The 22,124-nt window shown below is 40.8% G+C and overlaps 1 protein-coding gene across 5 annotated transcripts in view; it reads right to left on the bottom strand.

The window, feature by feature from the left end:
- The window catches only part of LRRC8B (leucine rich repeat containing 8 VRAC subunit B), an 84,895-nt gene extending 63,434 nt beyond the window's left edge, over positions 1-21,461 (bottom strand). For 3 of the 5 annotated variants that reach the window (XM_067043080.1, XM_067043084.1, XM_067043073.1), the window contains exon 1: positions 21,340-21,461. The gene's annotated coding sequence lies outside the window, so the exon portion shown is untranslated. Of the gene's footprint in view, positions 1-10,981; positions 11,037-21,339 lie in introns of those variants that run through there. The other 2 variants (XM_067043078.1, XM_067043074.1) reach the window with 2 other exon arrangements.
- Between the last annotated feature and the right edge of the window lie 663 nt (positions 21,462-22,124).

Raw genomic sequence — 22,124 nt, forward strand, 5'->3', positions numbered from 1 at the left:
TCCCATGCTACTTAAACTTCATTTTGTGCTTTAAACCTACTGGTTGGTTGTAGAAAGAGTGAATATATTTAGCTCATCAGCAGAGTTAACAGAAACAGGAAGGAATTTCAGATGTGGTATTCGTGTGTGTGTGTGTGTGTGTGTGTGATTTTTATAAATATCAATCTTTCCTTTGCTAGCTTTGATAGAATTGGGAAATGTATCCTTGGGGAATCCATTTCTGAAGAATACTTCCTGTTTTGTTCTTCTCTATGTAATTTATCTCTGTTTAATGTACTATATAATTATTTTGTCTATTTTCTGTGTCTACCCACTAGGCAGTAAGCTCCAAGAGCACAGACCTTTTATCTGTCAGGTTCAATGATGTATCCCCAGCTTTTAACTCAGATAGTAGGAGCTCAATAAATAATTGCTGAGTGAATAAATCACAGTCCTATGATTACTGTACTTCAAGAACTTGACATGTGTTTTTCCTTAGCAATCATGACTCAATCTCCACGTCCCAACTTCATCTTGAACCATGCTTTCTATTTATATACTCCAAAGAAATCCTTTTAGGACCTGTATCATGGTGGGATCCTGCAGGGCACTGAAGGTTATTGGTACAAAGAAATGAACATGGGGAAAACTGTACCCAAGTGTCAAAACCTCCCGGGTTCTCCAGGTGATTCCTCTGCGTAGTTCTGTCTTATAAGGAAGTTATGATTCTTCTACCCTCCTACTCTGACTTCTGGTTTCCTGATCTCAATTCCTGTTTTCAGCATCTGCTTCAAGCTAGGCTTCCTTTTGGTATTCTGACCCCAGGTTACCTGAGTTTGACATCTGTTATTTTCATTGCTTGACATTTTGATTTTGTGTGTGTGTGGGGGGGGGGGGGGTTAAACCTAGAGAATGGTCTAAGCCTGTATTTCTTACACAGCCTAGAAACTCATATAACTTAAAATTATAAGATATTATAGACTACTTTCCCCTCAAGGTTCTTACTGCCCTTCCCTGTCCCCCTTATAAATCTAATAATTTCTGCACCACTCTGTCTGATGGGCTAATCACCGTGACCACTTGCATTCCTTATTCTACATAATTTTTTTTTCTGGTCAACTACATTTGGTAAGTAGGAATTATTATACAATCAAAGACACAAAGAAAACTACTACCATTCTCCAGATGCATATTACGAATGAAATTTAAAAGGACTTCAAACTTAGATAAAAAGAGATGTACTCTAAGCTACAAATTTATGCTACAAATTATCCACTTGATGTCTAGATATATACTAGAAAAAATACTGTGCTTCTGCACTCTTTGTGAGATGTAGTCAGTATACAACCTAGGCTATGTGTTTTAAGTCATTGGATTGGGTCTAATTTAATTCATAGGCCAACAATTCCAAATGCGTCAATTCTACCAGCAAGGCAATGTTGAGAAAGGCTCTCTTCATCTGCAGAGAAGACAATTCACTTGACAGCACTCCTTACTTGAGAAATGACTCAAATCAGTTAGACTGAAAATAAATCTAGAGGGTACACAGCTGTCATACAACCCAAAGTAGTCCTCTGAGCAATAAGTTGATTCATTTTTCCCTATCTATACAACTGGTTCTGCAAACAGGATTGCAATCCAACAATGCATTTTTGCCCCACTGTGAAGAGAGAGCTTTTCAGTGCCCTAGGGAAGGCAGTGTTGGATTCCTTTATACTTATAGGTATGGTAAACTGCACATACTGATTCCTTGATTTTATTTAATGAGAAACAGACATTTAAGCTCAATGATCTATGTCAACTAGTTACAAATAAGGTCTCTAAAATTAGAGAATAATATTTTATCAATGTTAGCATCAAAGTTTGAGGGACAGGCAGGTACCAGACTGTCTCCTGGGTATAGGCAACTTATTTATTCATATTGTTAACATTCCTTAATTATTAACTTTTTATTATGGAAAATTTAAAACATACACAAAAGTAGAGAGAGTAGTCGTATAATGAAGCCCATGTGCCCATCACTCTGATACAACAATCATGATACCCACTCCAACTGGATTATTTGAAACAAATTCTAGACATTATATTTTATTTGGCTTATTTCAGTATGCATCTCCAAAAGGTAAAGAGTTTAAAAAATATACAATATCATAATCATACCCAATAGTGTGCTGGTAGGTCCTTTACAACCAGTCCTCTGGCCAGGGGGGTGGGGAGGGAGGAGGGGGAAGGCCCTGATTTGTAGTCTTTGCCAATTTCCGAGGGGTTGATAAGAAATGTGCAGCACACATTCAGTACCTCGACTATGCAGAGACATTAGATATAAATAACCTTAAGAGCACAGATAACAGCAAATTATAGAAAAATTAATAGGAAGTGATCAATTTTGGGTGTTACTTTTATTTTAATACTTCAAGTTTGTATAATTTTTTAATGGTTGTGTTTAACAACTGGCTTACAAAATTCCTGAAAACATAACCATCGTATCTCGTCAACTCTAGCATACCACTGAATCACATCCAAATAATTAATAATTCCTTAATATTACCAACTATCCAAATTTCTCTCCTATTTTTCCTCAGCAATAGAGAAACATTTTAAGCAGGAAGGAAGAGGGAACTTTGCTTCAGAAAGCTACACCAAAGAGTTAGGCTTTCTAAACGGTTGGGTGCTTCTGTGTGTAACTGTCTGCTGTTAAAGGCTGTTTCCAGGAGGTTAAATTAGGTGCCGTCACGCACATGTGCCTCTATATTACTGGGCAATCAGCAGTGTTTTTATTTCGCTTTTACTGCCCATTCTCAGGCACACGAGAGAGAGAGTTTAAAAAGGAGCAGAGAAGGAACTTGGCATATGGGAAAATAAGTCCTTTCCAGGTAAACAACCATAAAATGATGGAGTGTTCTACAAGAAAGATTCCTAAGATGTGACACCTTCTGTCACACCACCATTGAAACTCAGTTTGTAAAAGCCCTCTTGAAATGTGCCTTCCAGAACTGAATACGGCATGTCAGGTGTGTTGGCGTCTAAGAAACCCCCTAAGTGGGTCTGCTGTCATCCTGGACGAGGATGCCAGGCTGCACTGTGACCCCACCTTCAGCACGTAGTCAAGTCCAACCTAACTCTCGTAAATGAACCAGTGTCTACCAGCACTCACCCAGACTCCAGAGTGTACATGCATGAACTCCCTCCCACCACCAAATCTGTTTCTGAACTATCCTTCCAACATCATTTCCCACTGTGCCTTTGAACAAACCCTTTATTCTAGATAGGCCAGCCTACCCACTGTCCAAAAATATTACATACCATTTTTATATTTTAAACTTTTTATTATGAAAAATCTCTAATATAAAAGTATAAATAATAGTATAAGGAAGCTCCATGTACCCTTCACTTAGCTTCAACAATTATCAACTCATATCACACCCATGCCCAGGATTATTTTGAAGCAAATCCTGGACATATCATTTCACAATTATTTCAGTACTGCATACATTCTGTCCTGTACGTCTCTGCTCAGATATTTCCCTTCTACCCCCTTCACCTTTCCAAATTCTATCTCATCCTGCCAGGCTCAGCTTGGGTCTCACTTCCTACATTGTTTCCACTGAACTTGTCACTTAGTTATATGTCTCCTTGGGCATCTCTCTTATTGCTGTCCTGTTGTTCTGTACCTCCTAAGCTGTATACTCACAATGGCATTATCCTGGAAAGCAGGAAACTGCTCTCACTACACAGACAGTGCAATGATAATGCTTAGTAGGAAGAGTACTAAAGAATAACAACCTGGTTTTAGAAAGTTTATTAAAATCTGGTACACCAATTTCACACAGCATATTGACTCAATTGCTTATATGGCAAACGTCTCATGGCATAGAACAGGGTGTGCCCACGAAGTATGACAGGCCAGAAAGAACACTAGACATGAAGCTAAAAGAACTAGTTCTTCTCCTAGTCCTTCTGTTTGCGTGTCATTTTTGGGTATAAAGTTCACCTATAAAATAGGAATTAACTGTAGCCATTCTCTCTCTCTCTCTCCTCTCTCACTGGACTGTCAGAGTCAAATGCGATTATGTATGTAAAGATGGCCTTGTAATTATAAAGCATGTTGTTGATACACATCATTAACTGTAAATGCAGAAACGGCTGGCCATCTGATTTAATAATAAGAAAAACTATTGCTTTGGATCCTGAATATATGAGAATAAATTTAAGCTCTCAACAGGGAAAATGGGAATGTGAAAGATAGTATAGAGATCAGATGGGGCTTAGAACCAACAAAATTAACCCTAGAGGAATTCAAGAGCATACCTAGATTCTAGTTCAAAAACCACTGCCTTATAATTAAAACAGACCAATTAAAGGACCCCTAAAAAGAGACTGCAAAGGAAGCAAGATATATTGTCAGCTATTTACGAAAAATTCCTGTTACATTACTTAAATGAAAAGGCAAAATTCAACATCTGACGCCCTCCTTCAAATAAAACTGCAGAATTATCCCCCAAAATGGCTATAATTCTGAATTTATTTTCTCCTAGGACATTTTCAAAGTCTTTGACTTCTCAACTTTTCCTTTTGCTTTGTCAAAGAACAATCATTACTATCACTCTGCAAACATTTATCATATTACACTAAACACTACTTAAATTACAATAGAATTGAGGTCTCTCCTTCCTCCAGCAGAAAAGAGGATAGATGGCTTTATCAAAAAAAAATGCTGTTCTGCAACTGACACTGCAAGCTGTCATTGGAGTCCTGTGAGAGACAGATTCAGCCTATATAAACCATCCATTAGAATATTAATACTATATGTTTTCTTGCAAGTAAATGAAAATTACAAGGGGTGAGGAAAAGGCTTAAATTTAAAACTCTGGATAATCTAGGCCAATGTAGAAAAAAGGGTTTTTCAAATTTGGACATTAACAGAATTTAGCAATAGTTGGTAAAAACAACAGCTGCTAAGCCTGGTAAACCCACATGAGATTATTAGGTCAAAAATCACAGAAATACACAGAGAACATTTCAAAATTCCCAGCACACTGACAACAAAGCACCAAAGTGAAATCTTATTAGGAAAGGAAATGTTTTTAGAAAGAACTTTTTTTTTATAAGACTGCTGCACCATGTGTAACATCTCTGAGGACTTCACTAGAGAGGAAAAACACAGAATCAAGAGTGAACTACAGAATAGTTTCCTTCCTCTGTTCCCTTTCCCCTCTCATCATTCTCCAATGCACACACCAGGCAACTCTCTGCATCCTTACAACTCATTCTCCATTCACACATAAAATGATAAAGAGATTGAAAAAAAATCATCATTTTTCAAAAATGAGATCATATTGTTAGAATAAACTTTCTCTCATCTAGATCACTTTAAGATAAGGAAACTACCAGTCACTGATTCAGTCACCTTCATGCAGAACAGGAAAAGAAACAAAGGAGCTCCAAGGCTTCTTACAGCTAAAAATGAGAATTTTATGCTATCTAGATTTATGTGGCTTTTGAGTATTGTTACCCATGCTGATCAATTATCATGAAAGACTTTTCAAAGTTAAAGTCTACATATCTCAAAATATGCATTAAAAATGTGAAGGACCATACTTTTTTTACTTGTTCATTTGCTGAATAATTCAAAGTTGAATTTCAGAGAATGTGAAGATTGAACAAATTTCAGGCTATAATAAAAACTTAGAGGCTTTTCCAATCTGGTCCTGGGACAGCTATAATTTCTTCTAATTTGTAGTGTTCCTGTACAATCAATAACTATATAAAAGCCTAATTTTCCAGCATTAAGTAATTTGACTCTAAAAATAACCAGTAAAAAGCCCATTTAAACCTAGTTAACTGAAACAACAAATTATAAATCATCAAAAGACAAATCAAGTGGAACTTACCCTAATAGTTCTTCCTAGGTAGACAAGAGAAAACAAGCCCAGTGTTTTGTGAGGCTCTTATAAGTAGCTGATGTGAGGCTGAAGTAGTCAAGTTGGCTCAGTATATTGTAACACTCAGTTGTGGAAGCTAATGCTCACTCACCACAAGATAACCACATGTAAATATTCTACTAAGCCCTTTATAGCAATTAACTTATTTATGCTCCCAACAACTCCATGAGGCTATCTCCACTTTACAGATGAGGCAACTGAGACAGTTATGGGATTTTTCTATGCCTGCACAACCAGTAAACTCGTAAGACTAGCAAGAATGTGAATCATCTTCAAAGACATCTTTGAGGGGAATAAAAAGTAGCTCAGCTCAATAAAATGAACAGCACACTAAACATACATTCATTCATTCACCCCTTCCTTCAGTCATGGGTGTAGTAAGAGAAGTCAGCAAAATGACTAAGGAGTGTGAACTCTTATCCTGACTAACATCTACCTTATTTGGGAACTAAGCTACACGGTCTCTCAGAACGCCAGCTTAATCGTAAAAATAGAAATAGTTCTACCTGGCCTTTCTCACTTCACCTTGATGATAACATCAAATGCAATGGATACTCCTTTCACCCAGGAGGCATCAGAAAACAACTGCCCATGAAGGAGGAAACTCCTGGCAAATACAAGCCCTGCTCCCCCCATAAAACCTACCCAACGTGCCCACGGTTTTCAAGCCTTCTGGGAAACAAGGAACTGTCCTGTGTGGAGTGATTACCTGCTTTCCACAGACTTCTCCTGTGCAAAAAGAGTCATTATTCTTCCCGCAGAACACACACTACTTCTCCCAAGTCTTCTCTCATTTCTAGTAAGACACTCATGTTTAGAAGCTGTCTTAATCTATTCGGGCTGCTATCACAAACTCCCATAGACTGGGTGGCTTAATCAACATTTATTTCTCCCAGTTCTAGAAGCTGAGAAGTCCAATACCAAGGTGCCAGAAGATTCAGTGTCTGGTGAGAGCTCACTTGCTGGTTCACAGAAGGACCTCTTCTCATTGTGTCCACACATGGTTGGAAGGGCAAGGAGCTCTTGGAGTCTCCTTCATAAGGGCACTAATCCTATTCTTGAAGGCTCTACCCCCATGACTTAATTACCTCCCAAAGACACCCCCCCAATACCGTCACCTTAAGGGTTAGGTTTTAACATATGAATTTTGCGGGGGACATACTCAGCCTATAGCAAAGCTATGATTTTTAAAGTCGTGCTAATATAAGTACATTCACTGGTAACCTGAAATTTGAGGATTTGGGGGACTTCATAAATAGTCAGAAGGAACTTAGTCCCTTCCTTCTACAAAAAACTGAAAAGTTATAAGTTATAGTAAAACTAGTAAAACTTCAGTAAGCATAGATGGACTTACATAATTACCATGGGATGCTTGTGATGAAAGAAAATGAGACTATGTACTCCTATGACCTCTTCCTCAAGTTTTTTTCATATGAGCCTCCTCTGCTCCATCCCCACTGCCCTACTGGGTCTCCCAACATGATCTCTCACATCTCCAACACATCCTCCACATAACGGCCAGCATCACTTCCCAAAACAAATCTAATGTTACCTTCTGCTTCAAAACCTTCCTTGTGGCTCCTGGGCTCCTCCTGATGAAGCTGAGTGCTGCTTATGGGGTTAAAAATGTATCTCTAAGGCCACCCCAGGCAGAGGCTGAGCCAGAATCAGCACTGGGAGTTCCAACTCCCACTCTAGTCTCCAGTGCTCTCATTCTTCCATTCACGACACAAAGTGGAATAGCTGACTTTGGCAGGGAGGGCTACACTGGGTGTATACTTAAAAAACTCAAAGTGTGAGACTGATTCCAAGCATATTTTCACATCAGTGTAAGAGACATTATAGCAGATAAAACTGGCAAAATACTATTTCATCAGGCAAAAAGAAAGGAACCACATGGCCAAAGAAACAAGAATTTAGAGCCAAAAAGAACTTCAGGCCCTCATGCCACAATGCAACAGACACATAGAATGTTCACCTTCTTTGGCACCAAAAATTTGATTCGCATCCCATGACTTTACATACTAAAACATTATGCTAAAAACTATTTTTCCCTCTACATAAAACACAAACATAAAACATAAGTGATGCATAAGTGTTTTATAAGTGATTATAAAACATAATATTCAATTTAAAAATAAGTGTCTGGAAATTGGAATTGGTTAATTGGAATATTTTATTTACTCTTTGGGTATTTCATTATGGGTGTCTAAGAACCTGATACTTGAAGATGTAATATATGAAAGAATGAACATATATGTTCATTCTACTGCCCACTACTGTGGGCACCTTCTCCCAGATCTTATGGAAAACACTAATTTCCATAATATAGAGAGAATATTTAATTGTAATTCTAAAACAAGCACAAAGTAAGTGCACATTAGTTTAACCACTTATTTTTAAAACTTCAATGGATGGGAGCAAATACTGCAAGCTATCAATAATCAAGACAGATTTTTCTTTAATTTTTTTAAAAGTCTAATACTGACTAAATACTTTGAAGGGAGGAAAAATCTAAGCTGGCAAATCTCCTCTACTGAAAGATTAAGTTGAACAATGCTAACTCAAGCAATAGGATTAACAACTGGTAAACCGTAAAACCAGCCCAAGATTCCTCCCATGCAATATACTTCAGTAGATTTGTCTTTTGCAGCGGGGTGACTCTGTGGCATTAATTTCCGTACTACATCCCCTCCACAGGCTCCTCCTAATGCTCTTTGCTCACCTTCATGATTATGGGTAAAGAAAGGTCTGGTGAAGTGCAGAACAATGGGAAAAGTAGGGTCTGAATCAGCTCATAACCCCAGTGCCCCCTCCCAGTTGGGTTGGTCCAGTTCTACCACCAATAAAGAACCACCCATGCCTGAAAAAACCTAGATTCCTTTTTAGCATTGTGAACCATGTAGGAGATGCTTATTATATCTGCTTTGTTCTCTATTTCTACGGTGCCCATCACCATAGCAACAAGGCACACAGATGGAAAAGTAGGCTAGAAATACCTAGAAATGGGGGTGGAGATGGGGACTACGGAAGAAAGGGCCTTTCACTGGTTAAGAGAGAAAAGGCTAGAATTCTTCTATCAACACACTATGGGGTACTTCTAATGGAAAAAGTAGGTTTTCTTTGCAACAACAGAAAGCAGCCTAAAAATTCAATAAATATCAGTGCTTGTAGGAGGCAGAGTGGCTAACTTTTGGAGGTTTTAAAGCCAGGTGTATTTTATTAGAAAATCTTGTGTGCAAATCAAAACCTTTACACAGCATCCAATTTTGGATATTACACATTAGTTCCACAGCCAGGATGATTACTACTTAAAATTTTTGGTTATTTTGTTGTACTAAAAGTTGAGACATCTGTTAAGGAAGTGTGGCTGGGAAGATAAGTTGATACAATGAATATTTTCCTGAAAGTGACAAGTTTATCTTCCAAGTTTTTGTATAAAATATCCCCAGAGGAAATCAGTGGGTGGAGTGGTGAGGGTGACTGTTGTTTCACCCTAGGGAGTCCCTGTCAAAACTGGGACAAGGCCTTTTCCACCTCCAGCCCTTCTGCTGTCTGTAAGAATATCTTCACACTCCAAGGTCTCCATTTTGGTTTTTGTTTGTTTTTTCCTTTTCTACTGCCAGCCTGAGTCCTCCTTGTTCATAATTTTCTAGGACATTTGGAATGCTTGGGATATTACTTATATTGTTACTGGTCAGGAAGTAGAACAAGGAGCCACACTGGCCACATAAGCTACTTGGGGAGGTTTTCTACGTAAATAAAAATGGTGTATATATTAAAAAAAAAATAGATGCTTTATGGACCAAAGTGAGAGAGTTTAATACTAGCAACTTAGAGAGTTTAGCAGAAAAAGCAATGGACAACTTTATGGGAATCTTAGGTCCTTGACTCAGCTGCTAACTAGCTGTGACACTGGATGATTTTTACTTTGCCTTTTTCAACCTTAATGTCTTATCAGTAAAAAGAAAAACTGAGATGGAACAGGGATATGAACTTGAGGTGTTCTAAGGATGATTTCAAGGCATGTTAAAATGTTATGCATATGTGTGTAGTATGCTGGGAAAGACACTCAATGATACCTATAATATAAAAAAGGTTAAAAATCGATACTCTGTAAGATCTCTTCCACACAACTCTAGAATACCATGACTTGAATCAACTTATCCAAATAAACTCAGGGCTTTGAGCTCGGACTCAGGTGAGTGTAATACTCAGGTCTTCTCAAAAGTCCTCACCCAAGGGACGCTCTCCCGACCACTCTGTGTCACCAACCACTACCAGCCGCCAACCACTCTCTAGCCCTGTACCCTGCTTCATTGTTCATCAGAGCACTCAGTACATGATATTATATGTTGGATTTGCTTACTATCTATCTTCCCTCCTCTAGGATGTACACTCCATGCTGTTTTCTTCATTGTTGGATTTATTCTCAGTGCCTGGCAAATATTAAGTGCTCAAAAATATTGAATAAATTTTTTCTTAATCCATAAAATGAAGCATGGCAGACCCAAAATTCAAATACATTTTTTTTCTTTTTAAAAAATCTGGGGGCCTACTAAGAGCAATGTACTCTACTAAGCATTTTGTGAGCATATCTGTCTTACTTAATCTTCTTATGATCACATTAAGGCAAGCTTTTCAATTTTTAGAGCGTTCTGTAAAGTAACACATCTGGGAAAAGGAGGCAGGCAATATACTGTGGAAAAAGTTGTTTCATCAGGTACCAGATCTACAGCTAACTTGTAGAGTCTGAGAGACAAGCCACAATCCACTTATAAACTCAGCATCCACATTTGTATCCTGGGAATAATACTTGCCCCATCTCCCACAGGTCATCAGGAGAATAAATGTGCATATAAATGCTTCAGTATGTTTGAAGTCATGTACAAATGTATAATAGAGTAAGTAATGTGGTGAGGGTCCCTGTAAAGTGTTCCAGGAGAGATTTGCTACAAGCTGCTGGGAGAAGGCAAGGGCACACGGAACATCTGTACAGTGTCCTTACATACAGGGTGTCAAGAGCATCCAGGATCCAGGAGGACCCAATAAAGACTTACGAATCAATGGGAATGACAGCCAGGCTCAACTCCTCTCCCTTCAGAATGCATGACTCTGTAAAGAAAAAAATGTCCCGAACCTAGCCTGGGACCAAACCTTTTTGCATGTAATTCACAACCTCCTCTTGGAAAGAAATTAGCATTTCTGACAAAACGCTGCAGAAAACTTTTTTTCAATGGGATTAAGACTTGCTCTTAGAAATCAGTCACCCACTGACCTAGGTGACTGTCAGTCAAGCACCTGGCGATCCTTACCAACATTCTATCTGTATATAGTCTAACAATGTGTATAAAAAATTATGTATTATTTCTAAATATTCTAGGAGAGTTTGAGTGTACATTCTCAAAATGGATAATGGTGATTCTATCACTTTGGTATCAAATTAGCTTCCATCAAGTCTTTTTAAAAGAGTGATAAGCTCTAACCATGTTCTTTCCCTTTTGAATGTTCTTGTCCACCAAGAAGAAATCTTTAAATTGGCCTATTGGGGCCTTTTTCCTTAGAGTTGACAGCGAATTTGACTGAAAAGTTTTCTTTAGCACCCAAACCAGTTGATCTTCAAAGTGGGGTAAGGGGTTTGGGGGCTTTTTGGTTTTTGGAAAGAGGAGTTCTCTGATAGAATCTACTTCCAGATCACCAATTAACCCTCGCCTAAAAGTATGTGCTTCAGAACACCTGACGTCCAGCTGGTTCCTTCTGGCCATCTCCCTTTTTTCCCTTTTCACAGTCATCCTCTCCCCACGTTCCACAAGAAAGGTAAACATCTCATTTCTCAGGAGTCTGCTTATGGTGCATTGCCTTGGGGAGTAAAAATCTCCAGGGCTCCAAGCTGAGGGTCATTTGAAATACCTGTAGGGTTATAGATGTTAAGAAAGTGATTGACTTTCAAGACTGAGATCCTTTTGGGAGTTGGGGAAAGTATCCATTTCTTTGCTTCAAACAACACTGGAGGGAGACCCAATCAAGCTGTTAGAGGACAGAACATGGAAAATCATTTTTGTGCTCAATCACTAGGTAACTTTTATCATACACCTCAGGAGTTAAAAAAATAGAGTGGAATTATACTGCCTTCATTCCCATACACTTATTTATGTGGTAAGGTGTCTTAAGCATTTACATTTAAAAAGAAGCCTTGATTATGAAGCCTATCTTATTTTAGCAATGCTTTACTTATGCATAAATAAACTCTTTTTAAGCCCCAGGCATCTCACTTAGAAGTTATTTTCCATAAAATTTTACCTATGCTTAATAATTATTCATGAAAATTCTAATATACTTGTTCTGGTCAATCATATATTAGTCAAAATCATAAAAACTCAATCCAAATGAAATTTTGTTTAACATTTAGAGGCTTATTGTCAAGAGAACTTAAAAAAATATAGTGTGTATATATGTGCATCACAAGAGTATGATAAGGTAATCAATGAAAGATTTTCAAACGTAAGACTGTTAAATGGGGATTAGGTTTTACAGAAGAAGAATGAAATGAGTTCCACAAGGGAAACAACTATGTAAAAATTCCCGGATTTTCTAGACCAGCTTGTTTGTGTGTTTTTTAAATGGATGACATGGTAGATATGAAATCACTGTGGTATCTAATTTAGCTTCCACTGGGTCCATTAAAAGAGTGTTTTTTAAAATCAATATTTATAGTATCAGAAGTGCCATTTTTTACAACTGTCAAAAAATTTAGATATTAACTTTTAAAATGTATGAAGAGAGGACATAGTGTTTCAAAATCCTTTTAGGGGGTACTGGACAAAAAACATTATCAGACACTTTATTCTAAACTGCCTGTAAGGACTTCCCTCGTGGTCCAGCAGTTAAGACTCCATGCTCCCAATGCAGGGGACCCAGGTTCAATCCCTGGTCAGGGAACTAGAGCCCGCATATCACAACTAAGACCCCACGCAGCCAGATTAAAAAAAAAAAAAAAAAAAAAAGTTGCTTCTATCTTGCTGTACTCTGTGCCCAAGTTTAGTCCCCAAAGCCTGGAATTGAAAGCACCCTTGGAGATCCTAAACTGCCTGTAAGCCACGAACCTGTGCTGACCATCTAAAATTTTGACTTCTAATAGAAAGAGCCAGAATTATTTCAGTAAAGTCCAAAAGCTAAGTCAAGCATCCCCTGCAAATGGCCAAATCCAGAACTCTAAACACAGTAAACGTTCAGTAAACACTAGCTCATTAACAAAATATTTTGGTCATTCAACTGATACCTATTAAGAGCATATACACAATAACTCTTCTTCTTACTTCTAACCTTCAAGGAAATCTTTCAGATTTCCAAATACCAGTCAAAAGTACATTATTGAGGGCTTCCCTGGTGGCGCAGTGGTTGAGAGTCCACCTGCCGATGCAGGGGACGTGGGTTTGTGCCCCGGTCCAGGAAGATCCCACATGCCGCGGAGCAGCTGGGCCCATGAGCAGGCCACTGAGCCTGCAAGTCCGGAGCCTGTGCTCCGCAACGGGAGAGGCCACAACCATGAGAGGACCGCATACCGCAAAAAAAAAAAAAAAAAAAAAAAGTACATTATTGAAACAAAGCCCTGGACTAGATAATAAGTATACTGAATTTTATTGCTAATTCTTTCCCACATATCGGTTTACATGCCAAGCATAATGCCTGGCTCAGGAAGCTCACTCGGGAGATGAACGAAATTCATCCTTCATCATGAGGGAGCACCTAGGAGCAGGCAGAGGCATTCTCTGGCAGAGGGAATATAACAGATGCACAAGCATCAGAGGCAACCCAGGGAAGGGATTCAGGAGCTCCTACGAGTGGCAGGTAGAGGGAAGGGTCTGGAATGGGCTTTCACAATAGGTATGCTTGAACTGACTCTTGAAAGATGGGCAGGTGTTTGACAAGAGGATATGAACACAGAGAGAGAAAAGGGAAAAAAAAAAGCCATGGAGTGAAGCCATCTGGCTACCTTGTACCTTCCTCCCTGCACTGCAGACAGTTTAGGATGGCTGGTGCATGGGGGTGTGACTGTGCGCGCTGTGTCCATGGTGCACGCTTTGGTGATTTAGAAATGACGGCGGGGAGCAGGGGGCAGTGAGAGGTGAAGCTGGAGCGTTGTAGAAGCAGACGGAGGAAGACTATATTATATGGCTCTCCAAAGCATTTGCAATCGATCCTTTGGCAACACAAGTCATTAAAGGATTATTAAACCAGCTAGTCATGGTATGAAACTTGCCTTTCACAATGATTATTTTCCTGTTGTGTGGACAGCCAATTTGGTGGGGGGGGGGGGGAGACAGGAAAGACTACAAACTGCACTACCATTTGGAGGCAATGACCAGCAGTCCTGGAAAAGACTCAAGGCAGTCAAGAGACTGTAAAGGAAGGGCACTGATGGGCGGTACCTTAAGGATGTGGCCTCTGGACAAACTGGTCACCATCATTTAAGGAGCAGTTAAGGAGGGAACAAAGCAAAGAGAAGCCCAGAATGAGTTCTACGCATTTTAGGGTTATGTAATTGGGTAAATGGTATTGCTATTTGCAAAAACATGGAATCTAAAGATGATTAGCAAGTTTTGGTGGGGGAAAAAGTATCTTTGGTACACTAACTCCAGGCCCTTACTGTTCCATAGGCAGGTAGCACCGGTGATATCATCCCCATTTTAAGTTCAAAGGGGTAATTTTTTTTTTTTTTTTTGCCCAAAATCACATGTAGCAGTTTGGGGAGTCCGCTATGTACCAGGCTTAAGGGCAGATATACAAGGGAGACAAGATTCATGCTTTCACATTACTTATATCCTGGTGTGGGCGGGGAGGGAAACAGAAGATAAACAAGCCAGCAAACAATAACCAAAGCCTGAAAGATTAGGACAGAGAAAGGCAAAGCGTACTTTATCTGAGGTGACCAGGGAAACTATACCTGAGGTCACTGGAGCTGACCTTCCATTGAGAAGGAAGCAGCTATGCAGATTCATAAGAGGAGAGCGGTCCAGGCGCGGAGAGCAGCAACTGAGAAGCCCCAGAGGTAGGAACAAGGTTGGTGTGCCCTGAGGGAGGAATTCCAAATACCTGGCAAGTGGTGAGCCAGAGGAAGCCCCAGCTCCAAAGGCATTCCTGGGAGGGTGGAGGTGAAAGCCTTGCGCCCCCTTAGGGCAGTGCTAGCAGAGCATAAATATTCTGGGAACCTGCCCACCAAGCACAGCATTGTGCATCTAGAAACTGCATCATGACTCACACTTTTTCGGAGACAAGTCATTACTCAGTTGCCTATTTTGGCACTGAAATAGGGCCAGGAACAAACTCATTTAGTTTTGCCTAGAGAGATGAACTTTAAAATCTTCAGATGAACAGAATTCATCTTAAATTCATCTGCTCAGAGCAAGAAACTACCTGCAGTCCAATGGCAGGCCCCCAAGGCTCCGTCATGTCCTCACATGTTACACGGGAGCAGAGCCTCCCAGCCACCCTCCAAGGCCCTCAAAGGGACTAGAGAGTCAACATTTTCCCCAAAGGATGCCCCATTAGCTCAGCTGGACAGGATAAGGAGAAATGGTACCCCACTGCCAAGGTGCCAAGCTGGGTCCTGTCAATGAGAGCCTGAAAGCCTTTGGAGAGACTGGATGTTCGGCTGCCTGCTGGCTCTGAGATGTGCCATCCCAAGCACAGCAGTCCAGCCAGCTCTCTGGAACACACTGCCTATGCCTCCCCTCCCGTGGTCATCTTCCACTGCTGCTTTGTGGTCTACCTATTCTGCCCACATTCCTTCATGTGCCCCCATTGCGCCAAACGGCTTCAAATTCCCCTCGCTAAGGGTGATGCAGATCAACCCTCTAACCCTCTCTGAAAAAGATCCTAATCCTATTTTACAGCCAATTTTCTCAGATGCATCTGCTTGGTGTATCCAAAAGAAAAAAGTAGCTGAATTTAAAGTTTGTCAATATAGCATGAATAAATTATTAAAGAATTAAATTGTTCCTGAATTAGGTGACCCCTTTCAGAGGATCACATGGAGAAGTTATATATTATGAACACTTAAAGGTGACTCCAAACATTACGACTTCTATGGAATGGTGCTGGAAACCTGTGGCACACTCTGATCCCTGCTTAAGGGAGGCTCATCTCACGTCCAAGCTCACTGCAAGCCACACTTCCACAACATCTCTGCTCCCACTCCCTGGCCAATTTTTTGTTCCTAAAGTCACCATAACAACCTCCAACCATAAGACGCTTGCACATACTTTCATGGCACCTGTACATCTCCTTCCTAATAACCTTGGTAGTAGCAATTTTTCATGTATTTGCAGTGATTGATTCTCCTGTCTCCCCCAATAACCTGTAACCTCCATGGTGGTATGGACCACGTGCATTTTTGCTTACTGTTGTGTCCCTAGAATCCCACACAGTGTCTGGCACACAGTAGGTGCTTAACAAATAGCTGCTGAAAAATAATACTATGAAATATACTAATTGGTGGAATGTTTCTGCTTCTGAGATATATATATATATATAGATATATTCAGGAAAGACTTTGCTAGGTTTAAACTGATTTTTGGGGACAATTCTCAAAAAAGTCTGACTAACAGTTTAACAACACTCATTTGGATATGTATGGAGGTGACCAATTTTAAAACTTTTTTTTAATGGAATAAGAGTTTATTTTCAAAAAGGTTCATCTAGATTAGGCCAAATTAAAAAAGAAAAGCTACCACTTACTTCATCAGGCACAGTTTATTGGGTACTCTACATACATTTTTTTCGTTTACTTCTCATATCTGAATCTTACCCCCAGGTTACAGATTAGGAAATTGAGGCTGCAAGAGGCATACTGAGTTAAGTGGGAGAGCCAGGATTCATATCTAGATCTATTTGATTCCAACAGCTATATCTTAAATCTAAGCCACACTATAAGCTAAGAAATAGGTGTGATGTTGAGTAATAATGCGTTGCTCCCTCCCATGATAAGGTACAAGACTACAGTCTAGTACCATAAATTGGGGCCAGTAATTAAAATAGGACTTGGATGCCAACGATGTGGTAGTAGAGAAATGAGACAATTCATGAAAAAGGAATAAGGAGGAATATCAACTAACATTTACTGAAAGCTTGTTTTATGCCAGATACTGGATACTGGATTAGATGCTTTCATGTTAAGAGTTCTTTTAATCCTAAGAATCCTGTGAGATGGATAACAATAGTCAAGAAAAAAAAGGTGTAGAATAACAGTGGTGTTTGACTTCTCCAATGTTCCTTTCCCCCATCTTACTAAGGATGTGAAAATCCCACATTTTAGCTGGGCATAAGGTTGTCTACAGTAAGGACAATATTCCCCAGTCTCTATTCCAGCTAGATGAGGTCATATTGCTAAAGTCTGGTCAATGAGATTTAACAAAAAAAGTATGACAGCCTCCAGGAAATGTCCTTAAGAGACCCTGGGCTCTTGCTTTTTCCCATCTTCTTCCCTTCCTTTAGTCCTCCCTTCTACACTTGGAACCTGGATGTGATGGCTGAAGCTCCACTTAGGACCATGCGATTGAAGGCCTCATTTGATGTTTGGTAGTTCTAAAAGGCGAAACCAGCCTAGGTCTCAGAGGATTTGTAAAATCATAATACCAGCTCTGAATTGTCTCTCTATAAGCTTTTTATTTTAATGTGAAAGAGAAACAAACATCACTTTGTTTAAGCAATTTTTCTTTGAGGTCTCTGTAACTGACAGCTAATCTTAACTAATCCAGCAACTCATCCAAAGTGATAGTGTAGGGTTCAAACCCAGGCTCATGAGTCTGCACAGTTCACGATCTTAGGCAGAAGCCTGAAGAACTCCTGATTATCATCTGCAATAGATTTGAGGGGGAAATGTAAAAATGCTGAAAAAAATTTGAAAGAAGAAAAGAAGGAAGGTTTGAATATGCTTTCAAATCTGCATACCTGAGACAATCAAAGGGAATATGCTACTTGACAGTAAAAAATTTAGTCTCCATGGGCAGAGGAAGATCTCAGTCACCTGCATGGAGCTGGAAAGAGAAGAGAAATAGAAGCTGTGTAGCTGATAATGTCTCTGAAAGATGCTGTTGACCGAGGAGTGGGCACTGTAGAATAGAGCCCTGAAAATGGCCACAGGATGAAACAAACAACAAAGAATTACAAGGAATCCTGAAATTGAAGAAGCAGGAGATGAAGTTCAAAGATACACAGTCTGGAAAGAAACAAGCAGAATCATATGACCCATATCAAGCAGAATCACATGACCCATATCAAGACCAAAAAGGCAAAAGTAAAGGTCAAGGTTGAAGTTGTGACAACTCATTTTTATTCACTTCCTTTACATGGGTTCACAACAGCACTGCAGAAGTGAATTTAAATTGTGTTGCAATTGAGTAGAATCCTAAATAAGAGGAAGTCATAGAACAGGGAGTTTATTATTACCCTTTGTTCAATTTCTAAATGAACAGCATTGAAAAGAACTTAGCAGAGATACACGGTGATTGGAGTTAGGCCTAATTTTATTTAAGATCAATCTTAATGATCCAGAAAAGGAAAAATAAGTTGTTATGACTGCCAAAGACATTATTTTAAACACGAGAAAAAAACCTAAGTCATAATAAAGGTGTGCAGGAAGTTTAGAAAATATAGATAGGAAATAAAATGCAAGTGGGCAATAGCAATAAAAGAAAAGACAGCAATATGAAAACAGACATGACAGAAATTAGCATACATTTTAGAATTGGTTAAAGAAATTCTATAGTATAATTGGGCCTCCCAAATTCCTATGAGTGGTCGCAGGTCTGTACTGTTTGCAGAGTAAGCAATACTCCCTGCATCAGGAGAACAGTGAGGGACAAGCTATATAGGAGGCAATGAAAACCATGCCACCGAGTCTGGAGTAACATGACAGATTCAGCATACATTTGTTTCTGATAATATCAGTGTAAGCTAGAAGTATGCTGGAAAGAGAAGCAAAAAATAAATTTGGAAATTCAGCTTGAGAAACACTAAATGAACATCAGATATTCAATAGGCGATTTTTTATGGGCAGTAAAAAATCAAAAAGGAATATAAAAATACTTGGATACCATCAAAAAGGATTTTAAAATTACAAAAACTTTTTTATAAATAAAAATTTTGGCTCAAGCAAAAATCTTCTACATATTATTTCCAGCCTTCAACTCCAGAAAACAAAACAAAAAAAATCACAAATTTCAAACTACTGCAGGAAAATACCCACACAGCCTAAAAAAATGTGGGATAATGGAATATTATTCAGTACTAAAAAGAAAAATTATCAAGCCATGAAAAGACATGGAGGAAACTTAAATGCATAATACTAAGTGCAAGAAGCCAATCTGAAAAGGCTACAGACTGATTCCAACTATAAGACATTTTGGAAAAGGGAAAACTGTGGATACAGTGAAAATATCAGTGGTTGCCAGGGGTTAATGGGGGCAGGAGGGATGAACAGGAAGATCACAGAGGAGTTTTAGGGCAGTGATATGATATAGTATCATATTCTGATGATATTATAATGGTGGATACATGTTGTTATATATTTGGCCAAACCCATAGAATGTATGACACCAAGAGTGAACGCTAATCTAAACTATGGTCTTTGGGTGATAATGATGTCTCAGTGTACGTTTATCTACTGTATCAAGTGTACTGACTCTGGTGGGGGATGTTGATAATGGGGGAGGCTATGCATGAATGGGAGCAGGGGGTACATGGGAACTCTCTGCAGTTACTCTCAATTTTGCCGTGGACCTAAAACTGCTCTAAAAAATGCATTCTATTTAAAAAACAAACAAACAAACTTGAAAGACCTGGTACCCTTTTCCAGTGATATTGATTAGGGCCCTTTTCATTTTAATTAACGTTGGTGCTTTCATTCTGAGGATTCGGAGGAATGAAAGAGCAATAGGGAGGGGAATGGTCTTTAAAAAGCAAATCTTAACTAGTCAAATGAGATCACTCCCAATGTGAGAATCTTCCTGTTAGGCTGGACATGTTGGAACACTTTTCCAATTGAAGAAAAAATGAACGTTTCAAAGAATAGTAAATTTAATTCTAACATGTAGTAGATGGATAGTAGGTATCATGACTCAACTGTACACTCAGCAACAACACTGTCCCCCTCATTACCTGAACTAAGAGTAACGTCTGACATGCTAGGGGCCCAGTCACTTGTGGGATGGCTGACATTTTATATTCCTTCAAGGGTGAAGCTGTTGACTAGGGAAGCCAGGGGCAAAAGAAAGTCACCTTGGCACTCACAAATCAAAGAGCATTTTCGGTTCTCAGGAGGTGGGACCTCAGCACGTGGAGGGTACTGGAATTTTTAAACAATTATACTGCAGTTTGATTGCTTCTGTGTACTACAACCTGACACTTAGGTTTTAGGACACCTAACAGTCTGGTAAAGACACATACCATTTCATTTCCTCTTAGAAAGCAGTGTACACTCTGCCTATTTTAAGTTGGTTAACTTAAATTTAAAAATTTAAAATTTTCATACCGATATGTTTTTATGGACTAAAAAAAAAAGGTTTTGGCAAGGCGAATTTATTCAAGGAAGTTCACGGGTAGGTTTTCGTTTTTAAATCAGGTTTATCCTTTTTGGGGGGAGGTGGGAAGGGGGCTGCTGAGAGGGAGTCTTTCTGACCACAAAGAAGTCTGCCACAAATGTCATCTGACTAAAGGCAACCTATGGACTTTGGGAAGTCAGGTGAGGACACAGAGTGATAAGCCAACACCCAGCCTCCTCCCTTCTGACCTCTCAGCACCTGCTCAACTGCAGCCCAGTAAGGGGAAACTCTTAGCTTCTCTCTCGAAATGGATATAGGTTGCTCCCTTCTCCCTCAAACAAACGAATGCCAACACCACCATTAAATTGTAGGCGAACAACTGTAGATTTCCCACGAGTATGAAGTGTTTGCCAACAAACAGCGCCAAGGCAGGGGGCAAAGGAGAGCAACCCAAGCGCGGACGCCCTCCGGAGAGATATGCTCATCTACGGAGGGCGAGACTCCAGCCCAGGAAACCAGAACCCGGTTCCCGCACCACCCCGAGGACTCACACTCAGGTGCGGCGCCGCGACTGTTGGGGGAGACATGCGACCGCCTCGTCGCGCCGCCCACTCCTCCTGCCCCGAATGATCCCAGCACCCAGAAGTCCCTCGGGGGTATCACTCCCCCTCTCCTAGAGACGAGGGAGTGGCAAAACCGCGCCTCATCACTCTAGCCCAGCCACCTGCCCGCAGGCCTGGCTCGCAGGTGAGGCGCGGACAGGTAACCGCACCTGCTCGGCCAACCCCACCTGCTGCGTCCTCTCACCCGGTCCTCTGCCCCCACCAACTGGGTCGGCTCGGCTCCTCGGTGACCAGGGGCGTCTCGCCCCGACCTACCTGCGTGCCTCCCGCCCCGGGATCCGGCGCTCCTCGCGGGGTGCGCCCCGCGCCGCTCCGGGCGCGCCGGCGGCGGCCCCGAGCCCGCACTTCCTTGCTGCCGGTTGCTGCGGGCTCAGCGGGAAGCCCCAGCGCAGCCAGGCTCACCGCCTCCAACCGGCTCCATTGTGACGCGGAGCGTTCCGCCGGCCAATCGGGCCGCGGCGGCGCGAACCGCTGACTAAGTTCGCGGGGGGAGGAGGAGGGGACTGGGCGGAGGCGTTGGCCGCGCGGCGGCGGTGGCGGAGGAGGAGAAGGAGGAAGGGGAGAAACAAGCAGCAGCTGCTTCGGTAGTTGCTCCTGCTGTTAAATTTGCAGCAGTCTCTGCCCGAGTGTTTGCCCAGCTTAGGGACTGCGGGGGCCTGTGACTCACCCCTTGCTGATGGAAACAAAGCGCGGCTGCCATCACCCGGGAGCGCGCCATGTGGCCGCCCGGCCCGCTCCGCACAGCCTCGGGTGTGCAGGCAGCAGTGCACAGTTCACATCTCGCTGGGGCTAGAAAAGCGGGGGGCTGTTTTCAAGAGACGGCAGAGGGGCTTAGGGCTATTCAGGTGCACATGCAAGGGCCTTTGGAAGTAGATTTATGTGTCGGACCACTGCCTTCTCACATGTGCACCCCGAGTAACTTGTAATTTACAGAACGTGTTTTGAACCTGAAGGGAAGGCTCGGGTGGAGCTTGTGGGAAATCCCGTTACCTTTCCTTCTACTGCGTACTTGGGATGCAGGGCCGAGCCCCTGTGTGGCA

The sequence above is a fragment of the Kogia breviceps genome, chromosome 1 (assembly GCF_026419965.1).
Source record: "Kogia breviceps isolate mKogBre1 chromosome 1, mKogBre1 haplotype 1, whole genome shotgun sequence".
NCBI classification, from domain to species: Eukaryota; Metazoa; Chordata; class Mammalia; order Artiodactyla; family Physeteridae; genus Kogia; species Kogia breviceps.